This window comes from Protopterus annectens, chromosome 1.part1 (assembly GCF_019279795.1).
Source record: "Protopterus annectens isolate FY-2018-M chromosome 1.part1, PAN1.0, whole genome shotgun sequence".
Classification (NCBI taxonomy): domain Eukaryota; kingdom Metazoa; phylum Chordata; order Ceratodontiformes; family Protopteridae; genus Protopterus; species Protopterus annectens.
The window spans coordinates 636,162,717-636,186,574 of NC_056726.1; positions in this window are offsets into that span (position 1 = coordinate 636,162,717).

Here is a 23,858-nt window from a genome sequence, read left to right on the forward strand (position 1 = left end):
AGCCCAGCTATCTGGAATTTTGTAAATAATTATATCTCATTTTTGAATATTAACATGATTTATATGCTTGTGTTACAAATGTATTAGAACTGTATGTCATATACAATGGTTTATACAGACATGTGTGCTGAAGAGATATTTTGAAAAGTACTGAGCTAAAATGTAACCACAGTATGCCCTATTGGAATAGAACAGAAATGTATCTGTACTACTGTACCTGTTTAGATGTATTTATTTTAACAATGGAGACTGAAACACAAGAGGTTAACTTCACAAAAATAGCCTAAATTAAATTGCTTTACGGCCACGTAATAAAAGGATGTTATCTTTTAGTTTCAGTGTAGTAACAGACACAATGACCCAGATTCAGCAAATGTCCATGCAGAAATAACTTATTTCTGCACAGAAGGGACCGTTCCTGTGCAGCACGGCAGCACTCCATGCATATGTATGAAGGCGCACTGCCATGCTCTAATACATACATGGGGATGTGTATGAGTGCAGGGGCGTGTTTGAGAACACTGCTCTCACAATACAGATGCACCTGCAAACCAGAATTGCCGTACGTCAATTTAAAAAGCGAGATATCGTTCGTTACATCTCTCAACCCGTTACAGTAAGAAATCTGGACAAAGCATAAGGGACAACTGCTAAACAGTTTGCTATTACAAGCTTAGAAAGTTGATAGAATAACAGGTTTCTTATTAGCATGAATATTGTGAAGGGTATGAAGTCAGAACATGCACTTCTCAACCCATTAGAGTAAGACATCTTGACAAAGCCTTAAGGAACAACTGTGAAATATTGCTATTACAAACTTAGAAAGTTGATAGAATAACAAGTTTTGCATTAGCATACATTTTCTGAAGAGTATGAAGTATAAAACGCAAATATTCTGTCATTACTGTCAAACATCAATCTGTAATGATGTGCCAAAGATCCACATGTTTATGAAAAGTGGACCAAGAATATAAGGCAAAAATCCAGACATACTGTGAAAAGTTATATCTCATCAACGTTTGCAATGCACAGCCCCCAATAAATAAATCTTTTTTTTGTCACATCTGCAATAAAGTTTAAGCGTAGTTGCGCAGGTGTGCCTATTGCTTAGCTATGCTTAGCCCAGCTTAAACGGCACGAGAAGTTTAATAGCAATAGACATCCAGAATAAGCAGTAGGGCAATAGTGTATTGGTTAGAGTGTAGGCATTGTGTGTAGTCATTTGTGGTTCAAGCCTCTCGAAAGCCATTTCCATTTTGTATGTGAAATCATTACAATTTTAATTTATTTGTATATTTATGTAGGAAGTAACTTATATTTCTCAACCAGAGTAGTGTATTAGGCCCAGATTTGAGGTGTTAGTATAATAAATTTGTGAAATCCCCATATAAAAACAAGTGCCCCATGTAGTATAGTCACACAAGAATAAATGTAATAAAAGAACATTGGGGGATGTCAGGGAAGGTAAACAAATTTACAATATGTCAGGAATGATGAATCAATCCCATACAGGTGGTAGTCCATAAAATAAAACATAAGCAATACTAAGCATTGCATAGCTATGCTAACCAGGTATAAGCATTGTGTAAATATGAATGCTAAGCAATGAGTAGCTCAGCTGAGTGGATTTGCCCATTGGTAAGCAGCGCTGAACCTGCCCCTTTAAGCACTGCCAACCTTAGCTAAGCAGGTTTGCCCATAGCTTAGCTTAGCTCAGCATATTCAAAACCATCCAATCATGGCAAAGTGTGGGAAATTGGCCATATTTAAACCTTGGAGGTGGGAATACAGATCATAACTGGTTGTAGATATCCACTGTAGGCAGTATGCCAGGTGTTGGAGAGGGCATGTGCTTTCGGGTGCAGCTCTGAGGCATACAAGAGTCCAAGGTCATGGTAGGACTCCTTGTAAAAAGCATGATGTGAGACTGCTACAGGACCAGTACCATGGCTCCCAATACAAAGTGGAAGCCTGGGAAAGCCTTGCCTGTGATCTCACCAGTGCCACTGGTATCCCTCAGACTGGTGAGCAAGTCCGGCACCACTATACTGACTTGAAGCAGAGGAAGAGGGCGCTCTTGGTAGAGTGGGTCCAAGAAGCATGACAGAGGGATGATGTCCCAGCAGTGTGTAAGTATTTATAGCAATTACTGTTTACCAAAATCCAGCCTGTTTATGTGATGGATAGCTATGCATAAATGTTTCTCTATCTTCATTACAGCTCCAGCTGAGCGGGCTGCAAACCAGGAAGCCCATGCCAGCAGGTTGCAAAGGTTGCGTTGCAAGGCTGGTGAGTAAGACTCTAGCTTGTAGTATTCATACCACATAAATATAAAGGAGTAGAATGTCACCTGGCATTATTAAAAATGGGTATGGTTTCTTCTGAATAAAGCAGACAATATTACAGTAATAGTCTCCTATAGGTCATATATTAATAAAACTGTAACTGCCTATCAATAAAATTCAAAACCCTGGAGTGATTGTGTTTACTCTGGTATGGTATGATTTTAAATGTGTACAGGTTATTCATAACAACTATAGCTCTGAAAGCATTAAACAATCAAGTTTCATCTGACAAAGTTAGTGCCTCTATAACACATGAGATTAACTGATATTACAAATGTCATGCACCAAGATCTGATATCTGAATAGTAATGTTGTGTTAACCACTGTTTTCCACACTGTGCTATGTGAAAAGGTATGTATAGGATGTATGTATGTATAAGAATGTTGTAATTACAAGGTCAGATCGTACAACAAAGAGAGACTGAGAAAGAAATCATTCAAAAAAGAGACAGCAGTTTCTCAACAGCTCCCTCTGATGAAATACACATATGTCATATTTTTTAGCAGAAACAGCCACGGTTTGAATCCCGGGAGTGGTAGTAAGCTGTATGCATAATTTCAACTAGGATTTTGGGAAAATGTGTAAAAACAGTCAGGTAGTATAAACAAACATTCCCTCCACAGGTCTTCCAGGTAAGAGAAGGTATAAAGTAATACAAAAAAGAAAAAATGCTGTAAATACCAAGGAATCCCAAGACAGCAAACCAGTCCTGAAGCCACCACCGTACAAATATCAGCTCACAATAAGGTATCAAATATAACAAGTTTAATGACTCCACGAAGGTACAGCACTAACGCCACAATAGTTGCACAAACACGTTTTCATCGATAAAGTGACTTCATCAGACAAATACGTGAATCATACTCAACTTTAAATACACAGAAAATTAACAATTAGTTGCAGCAATAAAATAATCAATCAATCATACCTTAAAATTCCTAATTACACATATAAAGCCACATACTACTACTTATACATGGTAAATGTACCTTGAATAAGAATAATAATATTATGCATTTGTACCAAATGGAATTGAGTAACAAATAATAAATTGTATAAAAACATATTGTTAGTTAAAACATTACTCACATAAACTAGTAAATCAACTAGATATCAACTAATAACGTTTTCTATTATTTATAGTGCTGTATAAATTAAATGGTATAATATGACTTAATATGTAAAAAAAACAAAATCCATTTATTTAAAAATCAATTAAAAATGTAATAATATATATGATATATATATCAAAGTACTACTATATTCTACCTGACTTGAGTTTAAGATAGGGTACTATGGAAATAGAGTCATTAAGACCCGGAAATTTATTTGATTCTAAAAAAAATTGCCAAAAGGTTTCTCTATGGGCTAATCTAGCCTCCCAGGGTCCACCCCGGATATCCTTAGGAACAGTTTCTATTACAAAAAACAAGAATCTAGCTCCCTCACATATTAGTGAATGTCTGTACAGTGCATTCTTGGGGTTAGATCTGCCCATTTCGTATTGGTGTTCATATATACGGCGCTTTAACTGTCTTTCGGTTTTGCCGATCTAAAAGGCCTGACAGGACTGGCAGACTGACAGATATACAACTCCTGTAGAGAGACAATTGGAATATTCCAAGGCCCTTATAACTCTGTTCCTACTCTCCAAATACACATGATCGTTATGTATAATATATTTACAAGAAATACAGTGACCACATTTATAAGTCCCTTTCCTCTGTCTATAAGTTCTCATGTTTTGGTCATTTCGTTCTAAAACCCTCTTGATATTAAAACCTCTCCTGAAAACTGTTTTCAGACTTTGGCCCCTAAGGTTGTTCAAGTCAGTTAAATCTTGAAATTGTCGCCATTCTTTTTCTATAATGCTCCTAATGTGTCCAGCGTTAGCACTATAATCTGTAATAAATGCAAAGTTACTGGAAAAAACACCCCCAACATCTTCATGAGTTTGACTGTGGGCTTCACTAAACACCCTCCCTAATATAGGCCCAAATCTACTAGTTCTAGCTGCCTCCACTTCCTTCCTTACAGATTGGATCATTTCAGTAGGGTACCCCCTGTCCAAAAATAAAGAAGTTATTTTGTCACATTCATACCCAAATTGTAAATCATCTGAAGTCATACGGGAAATTCTAACATATTGTCCTTTCAGGATTCCCCTTTTTTGAAATCTGGGGTGTGAACTTTGATAATGAACGTAACTGTTAGAGAATGTGGGCTTCCTGTATATGCAGGACTTAACCCCGTTTCCATCTTTCGTAAGAGTCACGTCCAAATAATTAACACTATTGTAGGATATTTGATGGGTGAACTTTAAAAATGTAGTTGAGCCATTGATATAGGTAATGAAATCTTCTATACAATGGACAGGCCCAACCCAAAAAATACAAATATCGTCTAGAAACCTACAATAATGATTCCAATGAATAGAAAATTCGCTATTAAAAATGAATTTTTTCTCCCAAATGGATAATATTATATCCGCATATATGGGAGCACAATTGGCTCCCATAGAAACACCGGATATCTGTTGGAAATATTCTCCAGAAAAAAAGAGAACGTTGTTGTGTAATACCAATCCCAAAAGTTCAGTAATCATATGCACATCATTGCCTGTGACACCTGGACATGCCCATAAAGCTTCTTCCATCCAGGATAACCCAATATTAGTTGGAATAACTGAAAAAAGATCTACCACATCTATGGTAAGAAATATAACTTCAGTGTTAAAAAGATCCTGGGTCACCCCACGTAGAAAGGCCCATGAGTCTTTGAGAATATAATCATGCCTCCCCCATAGATGTTTGAGTTTCCAATCCAAAAATTTGGAAATGTTATGTATTTTAGACCCTTGTGCTGCCACAATAGGTCTCAGTGGTGGATCAGATAAATTTTTATGAACCTTGGGCACACCAAACAATGTGGGTACTCTAGGATGCATATTCTCAAGATATGAAAAAAATGTCCATCTCAATAACTTCCTGGTCTAGCAAATCTTTAATGGCCAGGTCTATCTTTTTATATGTTAGATTTATCTCATTGATAGAAGCCGAGGTATATTTAGAATAATCATGCAAAAGATTATACATTTTAGCCTCATACAAATTTTGGTCCATTAGAACGGTACCCCCTCCCTTATCCGGTTCCATGACTCGGATGGAAAAATTGTGACTCAAATCTTGCAATAAGGAATTCTCTTCTGGGCTTAAATTGGCTGCATATTTAGCCTTGTTAAGTTCCTTTCTAAGTTGTTTTTCCATCCTGTTTTCCAAGTTCTTAAGTTGGGGGTGTGTAGGGGGGTTAAATGTACTAGACTTTCTTATATGTAAACTAGCAGCCCCTGAACTCTCCCCAAACAAGTTTTCCAAATTTAACTTGCGAATAAACAATTTCAGGTTGAGGATGGTATGTGCTACACTGCTACATCTACTAGGGACAAATTTAAACCCTTTCATGAATAAATCAAAACAATGGTCAGTAACCTGAAAGTCACTGTAGTTGTAAATATGATAGTGATCTTTAGAATACATAAAAAAATCTCCTATTTTAGTTACTGTAATATTGTTATTAACTACCATTCCTGTTTCCTGTTCTTTCTCCATCCCCTGTTTTGCCCCCGAGGGGACAATGCAGGTGGTGGGTGAACCCCCACCAATGGATACCCCTGTTGGCGAATCCGTTCTGACCTCCGGGGTAAAAAATCTACCTCGTTCCCCTCCATGGGTTGTTGATTGTCAACAAAAACTTCCATGTCAGGTCCCTCCTGAGCAAGTGGCTCAGTTTCACCCCCAAAGGAATTATTCCCAGCGTAGTAAACATGTGTGTTAGGCCTGTAAAATGGTGGATTAGGGTACTGTCTACCATCCTGGTACTCCTTAATATCCCTATAAAGTTTCTTGTATTTACGGTTTAAAATAGTATTACAGTGCTGATCAACTCCCTTTCTTATGTCATAATATTTAAGCTTTTCAGCTTCACAATTAAACAATAAATCATTGGTTACACTTTCGTTATACTTAAAAATATCAGCTTGTAAACATTCAATTTCTTTAACATTCTTCTTAATAATAGCCTTAACAACTTCTAACCCACATTGGTCAAAAGCTTTGATTAAGTCCATATGAAAGTCACTACCAGGTACTACCTGGTTAGGGTATTTATATACCCGCAGACCCTTAGGGACTATATTTTTGTTAAGACATTCTTTTAAATACATGTTATCCAATTCCAGGGTTTTGTACCTGTATAAAGCGTTCTCGAGGGAGCGTAAAGACTCCTTAAAAGTACCAGTGTTCTCTGTGATTCGAGTTCCCTCCTGACTAAAACAAAATTTAGGTTTTGATTTAAACCAGTCCTGGAAGGTTGATGATGGTGAAATAATCCTGCCCTGGGCATCCGAAGGATTTTCTGGCACAGTTTGAATGTTTTTGCGTAAAGCTGTAGGCATACGTCGAAAATCAGTCCCGACGGAAGATGCAGCAACTTCCGAGTGGTTTGCATGGGTTGCACCATTAGGACTGTTAACCACAGGGGGAGCTGCCGAATGTTTAGAAACAGCCTTAAGAACCTCCCGTTGCTCCAAAACTAAGCTGTTAATACCTTGGCTAAGAGGATTTAATGATGGACCCTGGGAGGCTAGATTAGCCCATAGAGAAACCTTTTGGCAAATTTTTTTAGAATCAAATAAATTTCCGGTTCTTAATGACTCTATTTCCATAGTACCCTATCTTAAACTCAAGTCAGGTAGAATATAATAGTACTTTGATATATATATCATATATATTATTACATTTTTAATTGATTTTTAAATAAATGGATTTTTTTTTTTTACATATTAAGTCATATTATACCATTTAATTTATACAGCACTATAAATAATAGAAAACTTTATTAGTTGATTTCTAGTTGATTTACTAGTTTATGTGAGTAATGTTTTAACTAACAATATGTTTTTATACAATTTATTATTTGTTACTCAATTCCATTTGGTACAAATGCATAATATTATTATTCTTATTCAAGGTACATTTACCATCTATAAGTAGTAGTATGTGGCTTTATATGTGTAATTAGGAATTTTAAGGTATGATTGATTGATTATTTTATTGCTGCAACTAATTGTTAATTTTCTGTGTATTTAAAGTTGAGTATGATTCACGTATTTGTCTGATGAAGTCGCTTTATCGATGAAAACTTGTTTGTGCAACTATTGTGGCGTTAGTGCTGTACCTTCGTGGAGTCATTAAATTTGTTATATTTGATACCTTATTGTGAGCTGATATTTGTACGGTGATGGCTTCAGAAGGTATAAAGTAGCTATAAGAAGGCTGTAGTTTTACTGTGTCCAACACCCACAGTCCAGCCCCAAGGCTGCAAATGACAACAAGATAAGTACATACACCAAGTGGTCTCTGTACTGTCACAACTACTGGTCTCTGATAACAACAACCAGGGTGACTGATAGAAATCAAGGCAGAGTGTGTCAGTAGCATACACACACATACACACACACACACACACACACACACACACACACACACACACACACACACACACACACACACACACAGTATGAGTGCACATATGTAACCCTGACTGTGAATATGGGTAGAAACAGTCATGTAGTATTAACAAACATTCCCTCCACAGGTCTTCCAGGTAAAAGAAAGTATAAAGTAGCTATAAGAAGGCTGTAATTATACTGTGTACAAACATACCACTGCCCAACCCAAGGCCATAGTTGTTGTAATAATACCTGTAGAGTAATGAGTAGAGCAATGATCAATAAAGCTCTGACCACTGCAAGAATCTACATTTGTTAACTGATATCCCCCCCCCACCTTATCTTCACCAATAAGGTAAACACATAACTGAATGGGTATGTTTTCCACCAAACCTACTGTTGGAGCATGTGTCCCTGTTGTTCTAAAAACATTGAAATTTATTCCAATTAATGTTCCCTGTCCAAATAGTGTCATAGGTGGCCTGTTGCTATCAATGTAACCTACATGCTGGTGTAATGCCCACTGTGGTTCCATATATGCATGTGTTCTGTTTGCTATGCAAATGTTCCAAATCTGTTATATTGGGTTAATGGGAATACTCATGCATACTGTTATAGCTAATCCTAGAATGTGTTTACCATTACTAACCAACATATGTTCTACAACTGCAACACCATCGCACATCAGGGAAGGCTGATCCCAGCAGATCCAGCTCTCCCACCTCATCTGGTCATGGGACCAAGCCCCAGCATGTCTGGGACCCACCCCGGGACCTTCTCGTCCACAGGTCCTGCACTACCTTTGGGTGAAACCACCTCAGGGGATGGGGCTCGACCCCCCCCCTTGACATGGGCACCGACAGGATCCTGTCACTCGAAGCCAGGTCCAAGGTCTGGTTTGTAGCGACTTCCACAAGTAATTTGGAGATCTGCTACGCCAGCTTGAGCGCCGCAGGATGCAATTAGAGGGTTAGCCTGCCCCTCCTACTCAGCCCCCAGGACAGCCACCTTTGGGGCCGTGGAGGTGCAATGGTGACTGCCCATGGGTGGGGACCTCAGTCCCACTGTATCCATTTGGGGGCTCGTGGGCTTCCGATTACCAAACACCCCTTCCTGTCCAAGGTGTTTACCCCCCCCACATGTGTCATATACCTCCCTTGTATGCTGTCATGTCTGTCTTGTCTGTCTTCATACTCAACTTACCTCCCCAAGTATACCCACTATCCTTCCCCAACATCCCACTCTCACCTTAAAAAAATAAAAAAAAGGTAATCTGTTCCTCCCAAAAAATTTTCACCCCATACATAGCTGTCCATTTTACACACATGTCCACTGGACACATGTAATCTTGTCTAATTGGCTTCACAACATATTATTGTTTTTCTCACCCCTCTCTCTCAGGGGCTTGAGTGTCCAAATTTACCTCCAAATTCAGTATATATGCATAGTTGTTGCTGTAGAAGAAATGCACAACTATGGACCTTCCCTACACCCATCCTGCGCATCCCTAGCTATCTGTCATATTGTTTTACCCTCTTCATGCCCCCTTTTTCACCACTTTCCTATCACCTCTTTTTTCTTTTCTTTTAAAGTAATTAACACAGGGGTAAGTGGGAGTAAGCTGTAGTAAGCAGGACTAAGCCTGTTTGCACAGTGCTAAGCGATGCCTACACAGATTAAGAACTTTAAGGCTAACTGTCTGTAAGCATGTTTAACCAGAAGTTAGCATTGCATTGCTTACCACCATGCAAACCCACTTACAACTGCTTAAAAGGGCATAGTAGTGGCAGCATGTAGACTGATGTAAGGTACGTGAAAGGTGTATGCCCTTTTCCCCACTGTAGTGCAATCCTGGAGTTAGTATATATAGTTAGGGGGTGTGGGGGCACAGAACCCCCACATTGGGGGGTGGGGGGGCTTAACCCCACATTGGGGGTGGAGGGGAATAACCCCCCCCCACCTAGTCTGGTTTTATATGGTCCAGTTTACAATTTAGTATGTTGAAATTCAGTTTTATCGGTTTCAGTTAAGTAACTTTTTAGTCTTTTGAAATTTCAGTCTTATGGTTTCAGTCAAATTAGGTTTCTATCTTATGATAGGGATCCATATATATATATATATATATATATATATATATATATATATATATATATATATATATATGCACACACACACACACACACACACACACATATATATATATATATATATATATATATATATATATATATATACACACATATGAAACTGATGCGGAATAAGGTGAAGTCCCAAGACCAAGTACTACTTTCAATTACTTGCTTACATATTGCACATAACTGTTTTATTTTTATGGTCTCTTCTGTGTTTCGGTTTATGTCTTCCTTGTTTTTTTTGGAATAGATGATTTTGAAAGAATTATATGCGCCAACAAGACTTGCTGTAATGATTTCCTGCTGAACATCTGCTATGGACATAGCTTCTGGCTCTGTCTGCAGTGGGTCATACCCGTCAACTGTACAGATCTTCACAGAATGTTGATATTTACCCATCACAGTGTTTGATCTATTCCTCCTAACATCTGTATTATTCTGGCAAATAGCTGGTGATGGAAGTCATGAAGTAATGACAAACACTTGAGTTTCAGACCCCATTACCTTCAGAACAGTCATGGTAATGCAAAATGTATTATGCTACAAACTTCATAGGTTTGTAACAGGTATATTTAAGATCTGTCCCTATTTATCCCCCCAATTTTAGGCTTTGTCCAGATGTGATGCTCTAAGAGGTGGAGAGGTAGGGTCACAACTGAGGAGTCTGACTCACCCTGGGAAAGGACAGCTCATATATGGCAATCACTAGAGTGTCTGTCAAACAGTCGTGACTGTGCCACTGCTAAGGCCAGTTAATGGGATGTTGTCCATATCCATATGTTACCTGTGAATATGAGTATTATACATGTTTGTATTGTAAATCTAAGATACCTATATATGGCATGTGCATAGTAAAGTACTGTTGCAGATGTGTTTGTTAAACTGCATGTGATATACTGAATTAATAACATTCAACTGTACAGTGTTCTGCTGGACAATAGTCACAGTTGTGACTATCTGTAGTCACATACACATATACTTGTGTTATGTCAGCTATATTAATACGTTATCAATATTGATTTCCCCGTTATCACCCATTGATGTGGACCATTGTCCAGAAGTCCTGGTATAACAGGTTGAGAAGTATGATTGAGCTGCAAGATTGTAAATACAGTGTGCCATACTGACATTTAACACAAATGTATACCAGGAATCTCCTGAGCATGTGTATGTATACGTATGTTCATCTGAAAGGCACAAAAGTAATAACATGGGTTACAAGCAATCCAGAAAATAGGTTGTGCATATTGCGCATATGTGTAATATCAATGTCACTGCATACAACAAAATAAAATGTGTACAGCTACTGATTGTTGCATTGCCATGACAGTGATATAGGTACTACAGTAGGCGTGATTAACAGGTAGTAATCAGAGAAGTGTACAACTGTGTTATGAGCCACTGTCCATGCCTACCATTAACAGCTATATCAACATTCATGTACACTGGATATCCAGAGTGTACACACTCCTGTTGGAATGCCATGTTTGTGTGCTATATGCCAATGAGACCACAGAAAATAATTTCAAAATGTTTCTCACCTCAAATGTGACCCATAATCTGTACAATTCTATTGAAAAAGAAACAAAGCTGTTTCAAGGAAGGTGAGCAACCATTGCCAAGTGAAGATGTGTTATGATGTTAGAGTACAAACCAAGACAAATGGATGCTGTAATCATCTCAGCAGGTGTTTACACAAAATATCAGTTTAAGGGTGTCCACACACATTCATCTGGCTTACTGTACTGAGTATTATTTCCCATATGTTTTTACAGAACAGATTGTTATGTTTTCAATTGAAATGATCAGGCTGTAGGTCACATTACAGGTGGGGATTGCATTGAAATGAGCTTTTGAGGGGGTCATATTTCAATTGCACAAATACCAGGCATTGTAACAGGGGTGTGTAGACTTTATATCCACTGTAGCTATATGGAATCAGCAGTACCTGACCTGTACAACCAACATCCACCAATGATAGAGTAATCCCACCTGGTAGACAGCAGCAATACACAAAGCACACAATAGGCTGCTATAGTGGCTGTACAGGGACACGTAGGTGCAGACCACAACTTGAAAGCAAGTCCACCTCTATCTGAGTAAGCATGTAGGTTCACAGGTGACTTCCTGTAAGGCTGACTATGACTATAAATCAGACATATCCACACCACTGAGGGCAATTGCAACAATGTCTCCACATATGTAGTCATTCTCAGAGGCAGTAACACAATTCAACCTGTACTGGGGGTAAAGCACACCTCATACACACATGCCATGGATACAGGCAACCTGCATCAGACAGGTTAGGTGGGAACAGTGCCACCCTGTCCACAACATTTGTACAGGGGGATATGCACATTAACCACACTCCTGCTCTCATCAGTGGTGAGCATGTGCATAATGCCTACTGATGGCCACAACAGCAAGTCTCCACGGGGCATGAGAACATCACAGTCTGCCTCCTACATGAGCTCAGGCATGTGCTCATAGCTCCATCACATACTGCAGTCAAACACAGACTTGCCACCATCCACACACCATCCACATGGAAGATGGCCACTGTCATCCCTCTACACAGAAATGAATGTAGAATAGATGATTGTGCAATTGTGTGTCCAACATTGGGTTTACTAGACAGGTCAGGGCCAGGAGTGTAATGCAAGATGCCATAGCCATGATAGCTTACAGTGTTATGGTATACTCTGGATTATTTGCAAGTAATATCCACTGTTGATGTGCAAGTGGACAACCATATGAGGTCTTGTGACCTTTTTTCTTGTTTATGTCTTCCAGGTAATATGCAACGTTTATGGCTGCCAGCATTCACCAACATAGAGAATGACACCATAATACAATATGTCATAAAGCATTACAACATATTATTCAGCCGCAGAGCCCAGGATTTGCAGGAGAGGACCACCCTGTGGAACAAGCTCATCCACAGGGCATAAGATGTTGGCCTGCACAGCCAAAACTATGAGCAGGTACAGCATTGTTGCACTGACCTCATCCGCCATGCCTGTCAGTGGGCTGCTGCCATTGCGAGGGACCGGCTACCCACTGGTGGGGGGGTCACACCATCTAGCTCCAACTGATAAACGCTAAGAAGCTCCTCACCAGCCTTGGGGCACCCACCCGCTGGACAAGCCATGAAGCCGAAGACAGCATTGCAGAGGTGGGTTCCACCCACACAATGAACGAGGAGCATGCAGGTAAGGCCCCAGTGCACATCACTAGGACACTGTTGCTTATCCATTTTTTATCTGTAAAGTATCGACATTCATATGTCAGATAAGATAGTCTGTTGCTGGAGTGTAGTAATGCACAGATGTGCATAATCCTTAGTATTGGGGTTTATACTGTTGATGTGCTGAAATGCTGCTTCCACCCTGTACCAATGCCACAGGTGTGGATACTGAAATTACGTCTCTCCCACAACTATTTAGGTCCCTCTGGTATACAACTGGAACAGCAGCCTTTAGCTGGTGAGTATGGAGTTGTTTTGTTCAGGTTTGCCAATGCACCGGCCATGTTAAGGTCATGCCATTTGCCATGCACACCTACACATAATGCATGCTGTACATGTTCATTTTTGTTGGTGTTAACTGCACTGCATTGCAGTGGTGACCATGATGGCATATCTGAAGGGTATGTAAGATTACTGCAGTATACCTCGCAACCTGTCAATGCAAGATGTGTGGACAGAGATAAACAAAATGGTGGAACACCTGTCCTACAGTAGGGACATGTATGAATCATTACCCTTATACAGTGGATACAACAGTGTATACACCACTATTACAATGGCAACTGTTCCTGATATATGCAATGGCAGACCACAATCACACATTCCACACCTTTTACAACCTGTAATATGATCCTAACATGAGCAATGAATGTGTAATATAGAATCCTATGTTAGGAGAACAAATATGGGGTATACAAACCTTACAAAACACTGGAAGCATATGTGTGCACACACTCCAAATAACATATTGTGGAGGCAGCTTGTGATGTACTGACAGCATTCACTCTTCTTGAGTACACACCTGCCAACAAGTACAGGGCCTCAATGTCACACCAAGTAATGTTCTGCTGTCCAAGAAGTATGTTCATGACATTTGCCCAGTCACCTGCAACAGAGGCAGCCATGGCTTGCACACATGTTACAAAGCATGAAATTGATCCCATATCTGAAAGGTATCAGTCAGGAGTGGGACAATGTAACCTTACCTCACCATTACATATACCATGGCAAACAGTGCAGACAGTGATCTAGAGGTGTATTAAATATAGGACAACAGTGATGTAGAAAAGAAACAGATGCCCATCCAAAACAGATGACAAAACATGTTACAAACTGGTCATGGAGGCTACCCAGAGACATACAGCAGCACTGAGGGAGTTGCAGGAATGCCTAGCAAGTACTGCTTGTGTAGTAACTGTGTCAACAATCACCTAGATTCTGCATAACTGTGGCCTATGGGTTAGGGTAATCAGACAGAAGATTTGTCCCACATTTAACATCATCCAGGGCTCTGTACAGATAGCATAAGCATAACATCAGCTCTCCCAAAGACATGTGTTGCAATATGTAATGGTGTCATGAGACCAAGGCTCTAACCTACAGACAGTATTCATAAAATACATGTGGTTCACAAGCAACACCTCACTCCAGCTCAGGGCCACCATCCCCAACTGTTAGCTTGCTGGTGGCAGTGTACACCTTTAGGGTTGCTGTTCATTAGCTGAAACTAGGCTGGTAGACATGGTGGGTGGAATTTGGAACACTGCAAAATAACACTCATGTGTGGCCCATAGTTGTCAGGCATCTGCAATAAGGCTGAGGATGGGGAAGGGTGTCAGCTTCAAACAGTGAACTGAAGCATACATCCAAAGCTAGCTAAGAATGGCTGTATCTGAACACAGTCAAGGTTATGAATTGCGCCAGACATAACCCAGACTCTACAGCAATAGTGAAGCCACTGTCTGACCTCCAAGGGCTGTGCACATGAGCTGACCTTGCAATTTGGCAGAGTTGGGGACCTTTGTAGAGCAGACAGACCAAATAATGCCAAGTAAAGATGGGCCATGTTAGTATATCCCTTCCAGGAATAGTGACTGCTGTAGTTCACTTAACAGGTGCTCCAACAAACCATTGTTTTAAGGATGTGCACACTTATGCAACCCACATATTGTATGCATCTCATTCAGCATCTCCATGACTAACACATTTGTTAGATAATGCATTGGATTCCACAGGTCATATGTCACATATCAGGTGTGTGTAATGTTATCAAATGCAGTATTGTGGCCCCATTACATATCATAGAAGAGCCCGGCATGTCAACAGGGGTGTGTACACTTCTCATATCCACATGAAGCTTTGAAGGTTGTCGGTGTAACTGGATTTTATTGCACATACATGCACTGCTGATGATGAGATCTGTAAATCAAAGGTCAGGCATTAATTATTGACATCAGTCCTGATATCATCCCAGTTATGTGTCAGACAAACACATAGGGGCTGTGAGCAACAGAGCAAACATAACTGCCAGACATCTACATATTCAGCAATGGCCTGTACACTTGTGAGGTATAGTGCACATTACATGCCAGTGTGCTGTACAGGTGCACAGCAATAATGTGTACATGGGTGCAGTGTGTTCCAAGGGAAGGGGCATCACCTACTAACACAACTCATGCATCACAGAGATGTATATTGTTGGTAACAAGGATTACAAATGGCTGCATTGCATGCTGTTGAGTCCCATATGTCATGCATGTCAACTGTTGGGTAGTGAGAGGTCTGTGTAATATCTTTGCGCCACCTCACCTGTAAGTGTGCGTGTGTGTGTGTGTGTGTGTGTGTGTGTGTGTGTGTAGAAGAAAACCATAATGTACAGGTCTTAATTTAAATTTCCTGTCTGCCCCTCACAGGTGGCAAGGTGGGTCAGGGTCCCTCCTGCAGGCAAACTGATGTTAGTGTCCATACAGACTCTGACAATGAAGATAGGCATAGTGAGGCACAGACAGGGTTGTCAGGGTCTGAATCTGTGCCATTGGTTGGCATCCCACTTTTATCCACCCTATCCCCACACACAGTCACAATGCCCACACATACCCCATCACCAGTGGCCATAGATGAGGGACAGTTGGTGGGTGGTGACATAGAACAGGAAAGTGTGGTGACTATGGCAAGTGTGTCTGTACACAACAGCCATAGCCAGATGACCGACGGGGTCCCACACAAGCAGATGGACAGGGGTCCTCATTGGAGGGCTGCTGGCCATCATGCCCTGGCAGAAGTGCCACAGCAGGTGTCATCAGATGCATGTTTTGGGCCATCATGGAGGCACAGGCACATATGGAATGTTACACCAGAAGTCTGAGGCTCCAGAAGGCTACTCATTCTGCTGTATGCGACTACATCCATGATCATGCAGACGCCCACCGTTATTTTGGGGAGGTCATGAATAGACGGCTGGGTTAGATGGTGGGAGTCCTCGACCATGTGGTGTCTGTGGTAGAGCCTGTGGTGGGAGTAGGGCATTGGCCACATGGATGTAGGTCAGCAACATCAACAGGTGGAGGTCTACATGGACATGTGACATCTCACTCCTGCTCCCGTAGTGGCAGTACCAGCACTAGCACTGCAGGGGGGGTGCTGTCCACACCACAATGCAGCAGGCCACGTGCACATGGTCCTGGCCTGTCCCAACAGGGATGCAGATCCAGCGGACAACTGCCATCGTCAGGGGAGAGTACCATATCTTGGCTTCTGCCTGATGGTGCCTGTGAAACCCCTGGTAGGCACAGTTCCAGTGTCCATGGCCAGACACAGTGAACTGTGCACTCTGCCATGTATGGTCCACAGCTGCCCAACATACCTCTGTATAGGGCAGCCACATGGCAGAACTGTGTGCATTCATACACACACACATCACCATCACAGCTAGGACACCTCCATACCTACACACACCAAGTCTGCACAGGCCTTTAATAAACAACCTCCTAACCCACACACACAATGTCAAACAAAGAGCTCAGCGTAGGCCTCTGGCAAATCCACACCACACCCTGTGCATATGATGATACCTGTGCCACATCCCTGTCATCCATACCATCAATGCAGGGGCATGCCAATATGTACTAAAGTTTAGCAATGTAATGCTGTTTAAAGTGTTGTCAGCTGGAATGTTTAATGCTTACATGTCAGGGTGTGTAGCTGTCCAGCCATGATGCATTATTGCTGTTATTAACACTGACTGAATGTGGTCGCCATAATGTATTCTGTTTGTGTTCTAGGTGTCTGTGTGTCAGGAGGATGTTGGTCTGCTGTCCTTTCCTACAAGGGGTGTGCCACTGTGGTAACACACTGACTGTGTCATATCCCGGGTACAGCTGAATACAAGTAACAGGTCTGTATAACAGTTACTGCATGTGCCACATGGCTGATAGGTCTGAGGGTGTATACAGGTGAGTGCATGGTGGCTGATGTAAGCAGTCTTCTACAGTGGACAATGGTAAGTGTACTGGGTGGCACACACCAAATGTTTGTGAATAACACACACACATACACACACACAGACTTTTGTGTTGAAGCAATACACAGAGAATACTGTTCACATGGATGTACTTCATTTTGCAGAGAACTGATTTTGTCCTATGTAATTCCACCAAGAACAAATTGCCAAAACATTGCATCAGTAAATAATCAGTCTGCCAAATATAATTTAATTGGAGATGGTACTGGCAGGGTATATGTTATTTTCCCCAATGTAGTGCAATCCTGGAGTTGGTATACATAGTTGTGCTGGTGTGAGGGGCACAGCCCCCCACATTGGAGGGTGTGGGGTGGCATAGAACCACACATAGTGTGATTAAAACTACTTCACCTCTTAACATAAACTGGACAGTATAACAGCACACTAAGCAGGGGGGATATGCACAACAGTACCTTCAATGTGGGTGGCTGTGCCCACAACAGCCACACCCAACTATACATACCAACCCGAGTATCGCTGTACAGCTGTACAGTGGGGAAAATGGCATTTACACATCCACTACTAGTTTTGATAGAATTAATTTCCACAAGATGATTACTTTGTAATGTTATCATTTGCCAGTTAGTTCTCAGACAAATGATCTCCTGGGAAATATATTTTCTGCAAACTGAAGTAGATCCCTTCACATACACACATACTTACTTGGCAAAACTGAGATTAGAACCCCTACCTAGGTACTTATTGCTACTAATATGTTTGGCCTCAATTGCACACACCACAGAGCTTGTAGGGTGAGGTGTGTCCTGTGCTTCCTGTAAAGTGAACAATATCACTGGGCCTTGTACAGTATGGTAATGGGGATGTACTGGGTGTTAATGGACAATACATAGTATAACATATATAACAATATACAATAACATAACAATATATACACATTGACAAACACATACAGTCATAGACATATTTGACAGTCCTGGGATTAGCAGTGCTGACTACCTTGACAGTGAGTAGAGTTTTTGCACACAGCACATGCATCATTGGGCTAAAGAGTGTCATCAGTTACCTGTATGATTGATGGTGACACCTGTCCTCATACAGTGCACCTTGGGACATGTACTGGGGGTACCATGGTATAAAGACAGTATACCCAGCACCCCTACCCCACATTGGATATTGTACTCACTGAAACCCATGATAATGCTCTGACATACCCACAATCATGCATTTACCAGGACTGCAATGCAAACCCTTGTCTATCTAATTATTGCTACTACAGGGATATGCATTTATTGCACACGCCACAGGGATAATAGGGTGAGGGTTTTGTCATGGCTCTCCTAATGTCAGCAACATCACCATCCCTTATAATGTATGGCAAAGTTTAATGTATTTGGAGAATGTGGCCTTAGAATGCTGACTCCTACAAATGTGCACACTCACACACATTTTCACACACACACACACACACACACACACACACACACACACACACACACACACACACACACACACACACACACACACACACACACACACACATTTGCCAAGACTTAGAGGGTAACCCACAACTATCTACCCATTTGTAGAACAGTGTTATGCTGGTACTGCAAGTTCCAGGTAGCCCCATGCCCATGAGGTGAAGAGTGTCACAAGGTAAATCTAATGTGAATTATAGCAGCAGCCCTTTCTAAGTATAGTAATGGGGGTGTAGTGGGTGAGAAAGCCCTCAGAGTATTTTCAACTACAAGTTTACAAACACACAAACAATGTTATACTCAGTAATGCACACAGACACATTTGTCAGTATTGACGTCCATAGGTGCAGGTGTTCATAGGTGTGTACCAGGCTAAGGTCCATGGAAAGATGAGAAGAGTAGGGCATGTGAATACACTGGTATCATGCCACCTGACATTTGTCAGCAGGCCATCTATCAACTAATGCCACTTGAGTGATCCCCAGGGTGACAGTTAAATTCAACATCCACTCATCTGGTTTTCTCTTGAAGAAGGCCAGTGAGGTGCTCCATTTGACATGTATGCAATATATGTTACATAACATGGCCAGTGTCTGCATTAAGGACCTGTACCTAAATATTTTCTGTTGACTGTGGTAGTCTGGTTGAGGTATCAATGGCATGTGGTGCATGCAGAATGGGGTTTCCTAGCTGTGACATTCATAACACAGCTAGGCAAACATGTCAGTGTCAGTCAATCAGAGATTGCCTGTAAGCAGCCAAGATGAATACCTGACATCTGCACATCTGTACAGAGGACAGACAGAAAGTAGATAGCCAACAGGTTATGCATTAGGATGAATGTTTTGAAAGATAGACATCTGAAACTGATAGATATCATTACTACATGACATCAGTCCTCAATGACATGTCCTAAAAACATAGTAGTCTACAGTTAGTATCAGCATATCAGATCAATAGCCAGTAGGAGATACATAAAAACATACAGCTCAAACACCAAGAACATGATAGTCAGTACTCAGAGTCCAACTTTGCATGCAGGGCTGTATGGTTCTAGTAGTACAATCTGCAATCTACTCTTACTTGGAAAAACACTGTTAAAAGTACTGACGTAATGATACAATGCATGCCAGTGTGACTGCATATAACCTGGGATACTACCCAAAGAGAAAAGATTCTGGTACTACCCATATATACTCAGGTGTCCCATACAGTATACTCACAATCCTTGCTACTGTAATGACAGCACATAGAAGCATGTTATGTACATGGAATTAAATACATTTATTAAAGATTTCATTACCCTGCTATTTGATCAGACTGGAATGTGATCATTGGTTACAAGGGCTGGGCTATTCTTAGCAGGTTTAAGCATTGCTTAAATGTAAATGCTAAGCAGATTTGCACACTGGTAGGCAAAACCTACATGTTGGAAGTGCATATTCTTTTAACCATACATTAGCAGCACTTAGCTCCGAGCAAACCCACTTAAAGCCGCTTTAAAGCACCTTAACTACCCTGTCTCCATTAGCCCTTGTTCTGCCCAGCAACAAAATAAACAGCCCATGCAGGTCTTGAACCCAGAACCCTGTACACTATAGTCACAGCACGTAACCACTAAGCCATCTGAGCTATAAGGATGTCTGTTGCTTTTCCAAATATAGCATCAGTACACGTACTGAGTAGAAGTGAACAAATGCTTTGATTACTACAATTGTTTACTACTTGTTAGTGAAAATAGTGTGGAATCAGTCATGTTTCTTTATCTAAATATACACTTAGATAAATGTGGTAATCTACATCTGAGAAGGAATATACAACACTCATGTTTACACATAAAAGGATATATATATATATATATATATATATATATATATATATATATATATATATATATATATAGACACACACACACACACACACACACACACACACACACACATATGTATGTATATATATATAAAACCACTACTAAATCCCGAAAACCCAAACTACCGATGCCCAAAATCCCAAGACCAAATACCCGAAACACTAAAATACCGAAACATCAAAACCACAAAATTCAAACTACCGAAAACTACACTCAACATACACCACACACATACACGTATACATACACACACTGTCCCCCAGAACACAAACACACAATCCTAAACTACAGACAAGCAGGGGGGTAAGCCCCCCTGTAACCCCCATGTGGGGTGCTGTGCCCCCCATACCCCCCTACTTAAATATTCTAAGTCCAAGGTCGCACTACATACACAAACACATGAAACACCACCACACACTTACATTCCCCTCACACACACACATCACAGTCACAGCACACACTTACACACTAAACCCTAACCAACACATTTAAACATAGATACTTACCTGACCTTCCACCATACCGCAACACTAGAAGCGCAAATGTCAAACTCCGGATGATCAGGATTTTGAAATTCGCGCTTCTGGTCTTTCGGTAATTAGGAGTTTCAGCTATATAGTCTTGAAAGTTTGAAATTCGTTATTTCAAACTTTTGAGATTATGTAGTGATCCCGTATATATATATATATATATATATATATATATATATATATATATATATATATATATAAAACGTATACCCATAACATGTAGGGGAGTCATACCTCAGCACCATAACTCTCAACTGCTACAGTAACAAGGTTTGTGTCAACATACATGTTCTGAAGGAAGGCTCTTCTGAAACTGACATGTACACCATCAGTTACTGACAGATATCATAAAATCATCATAGTGAATTACCACACAAATCACAGTAATGATCCTGTGGAATACAGCAGAAATATGAGCAATAAACAAGGACAGTCTGAACCAATCTGGTGAGTCGAGAGGTATACACAGAACTCCTTAGTGCAAGAAATGTGGTCCAAGCCTGACAAAGGGGATGTTTAAAGCCATGAAAATGGGGATATATCACAAATACTGGAGTAGATAAGCTCACACAGGTGATGCTTTCACACCCTCCTGTCTGTCCTAACATATATTAACTGGAGGAGCAGAGGTCCCAAGCCCACATACTTCCCACTAGTTAATAACATGCATCTTCACAGCATCCCACTGCTTTGTCAGAAATACACAACACTTATGATGGCCAGGCAACAGTACATCTGACAAATATCTGGACATATCACACTAGGGTAAATATACTGAGCTGCTAGGCATGTCACCAAGCACTGTCTAAACTACAGGGAGATAGCCACAACACTAACCCATTTTTCCTATGGGGGAATACACATGTAATTGCAAATATAGCAGGCATGTAACAGCATGGAGTAACAGACACCAGTGTGAAAGTACATACCCACACCCAATCTCAACACAGTCACATAATGGTAAGCCTAATTAATAGTACAGTATCTGGACTGTGTGAACAAAACTCATCATCATATTTGCCACTCACACACACTAACCTTACATATACTGGCCCAATTCGCAGTATAATCTGATGCCTGATTGTGGTATGGGACATGTCTCAGTCTGGCCCTACAAACATATAAGCTGATAGGCTACCAGAAACTGGAGCAGCATGCAAAGTCAGATAGAACAGGACCAAGAGCACTGACATCTACCCCAGTTTGTACACAGGCCAAATAAAATATTCACAATACACTGCTACACAATACTGACACTCTTTCAACAATCACCATAAGTACACATAACTCACTACTGTACAGACTACAACAGAATGTCCAGGTTTTGTCCTCAAATATAAGGCCTCCTATGCATAACATGTCTGGCAGTCTGATATATCACTGGCTTGATATCAGGAATGATGTCAGTAAATAATGATATACTTTAGATATCCACCTCTTACTGCATGACATATGGACAAAGGGTGACAGACTTGGGAGACAGAGGCAGAAACACAGGGCCATTATTGACATATTGCTGTTATAAACTGAGAAAATTACTGGTGTAACAGGGTTTGTTGTAACATATCTCTTCTGAGGGATCTGAAGTCAGTAACACACATGGATGTTACCATTTACTGACTGCAGTCATCAGAGTATGCTACTGCATTTATAAAAAGAGAAAATGTGCGAATAACACACCAAATCTAAGACTCCAAACTCTGGCCAGTCTGCAGATAGCCCTACAGGTGAGAGTTTCTTCAACCACATAACACTGTCATGTCAGACTTTAAGTCATGCAGAACAGCCATATCCACACAAACCCTGTTAAACCAACATTACTTTAAATGTAGAACAGGAATACTTACATTATGTCCCCATGTCTGGAAGATGCCCCTCCAGTTTGTTGGCCTGTCTCCACAGTGTTTGTTGTAAGAGGTATTTCCAACTGCTCTCTGTGATGCTGTTTGTCAGACACCCACAAGAAGTCCTGCTCAAAGTGAAGGAAAAGGGCCAACACCCACATGAAGTGCTTAGTTATAGGAGTGCGTTTCCATGCCATTGGTTATAGGAATGATACCACAGCTGTTCCACATGCAATTAGCAAGTGGGTGACTCCAATTCATGCACAGGCCATCAGCTGATCATGAGCATTGATGTATTTTTCTACATCTATGAGAGAGCGAGAGAGAGAGAGAGAAAAGAAAGAAAAAAAAAAGAAAGAAAGAAAGAATTGTGGATTGTCTACACCAAACTCTATGGTGTTTGACAACTGTTGGTCTTGTAATGTGGACATTGGAACATATAGGTCCTCAGTATAATAATGTAGACAAACCCACCCCAAAATGGATCCTGTTATTACACAATCACACCAACACCCACACAAGATACTGAAGACAGACACACATTTGCCATTATTGAGTTTTGAACCCCTGCCTACCCGTGTATTGTTATTACAGTGCTATGCATTTATCGCATGTGCCACAGAGCTTATATGTTGGAGACCTGT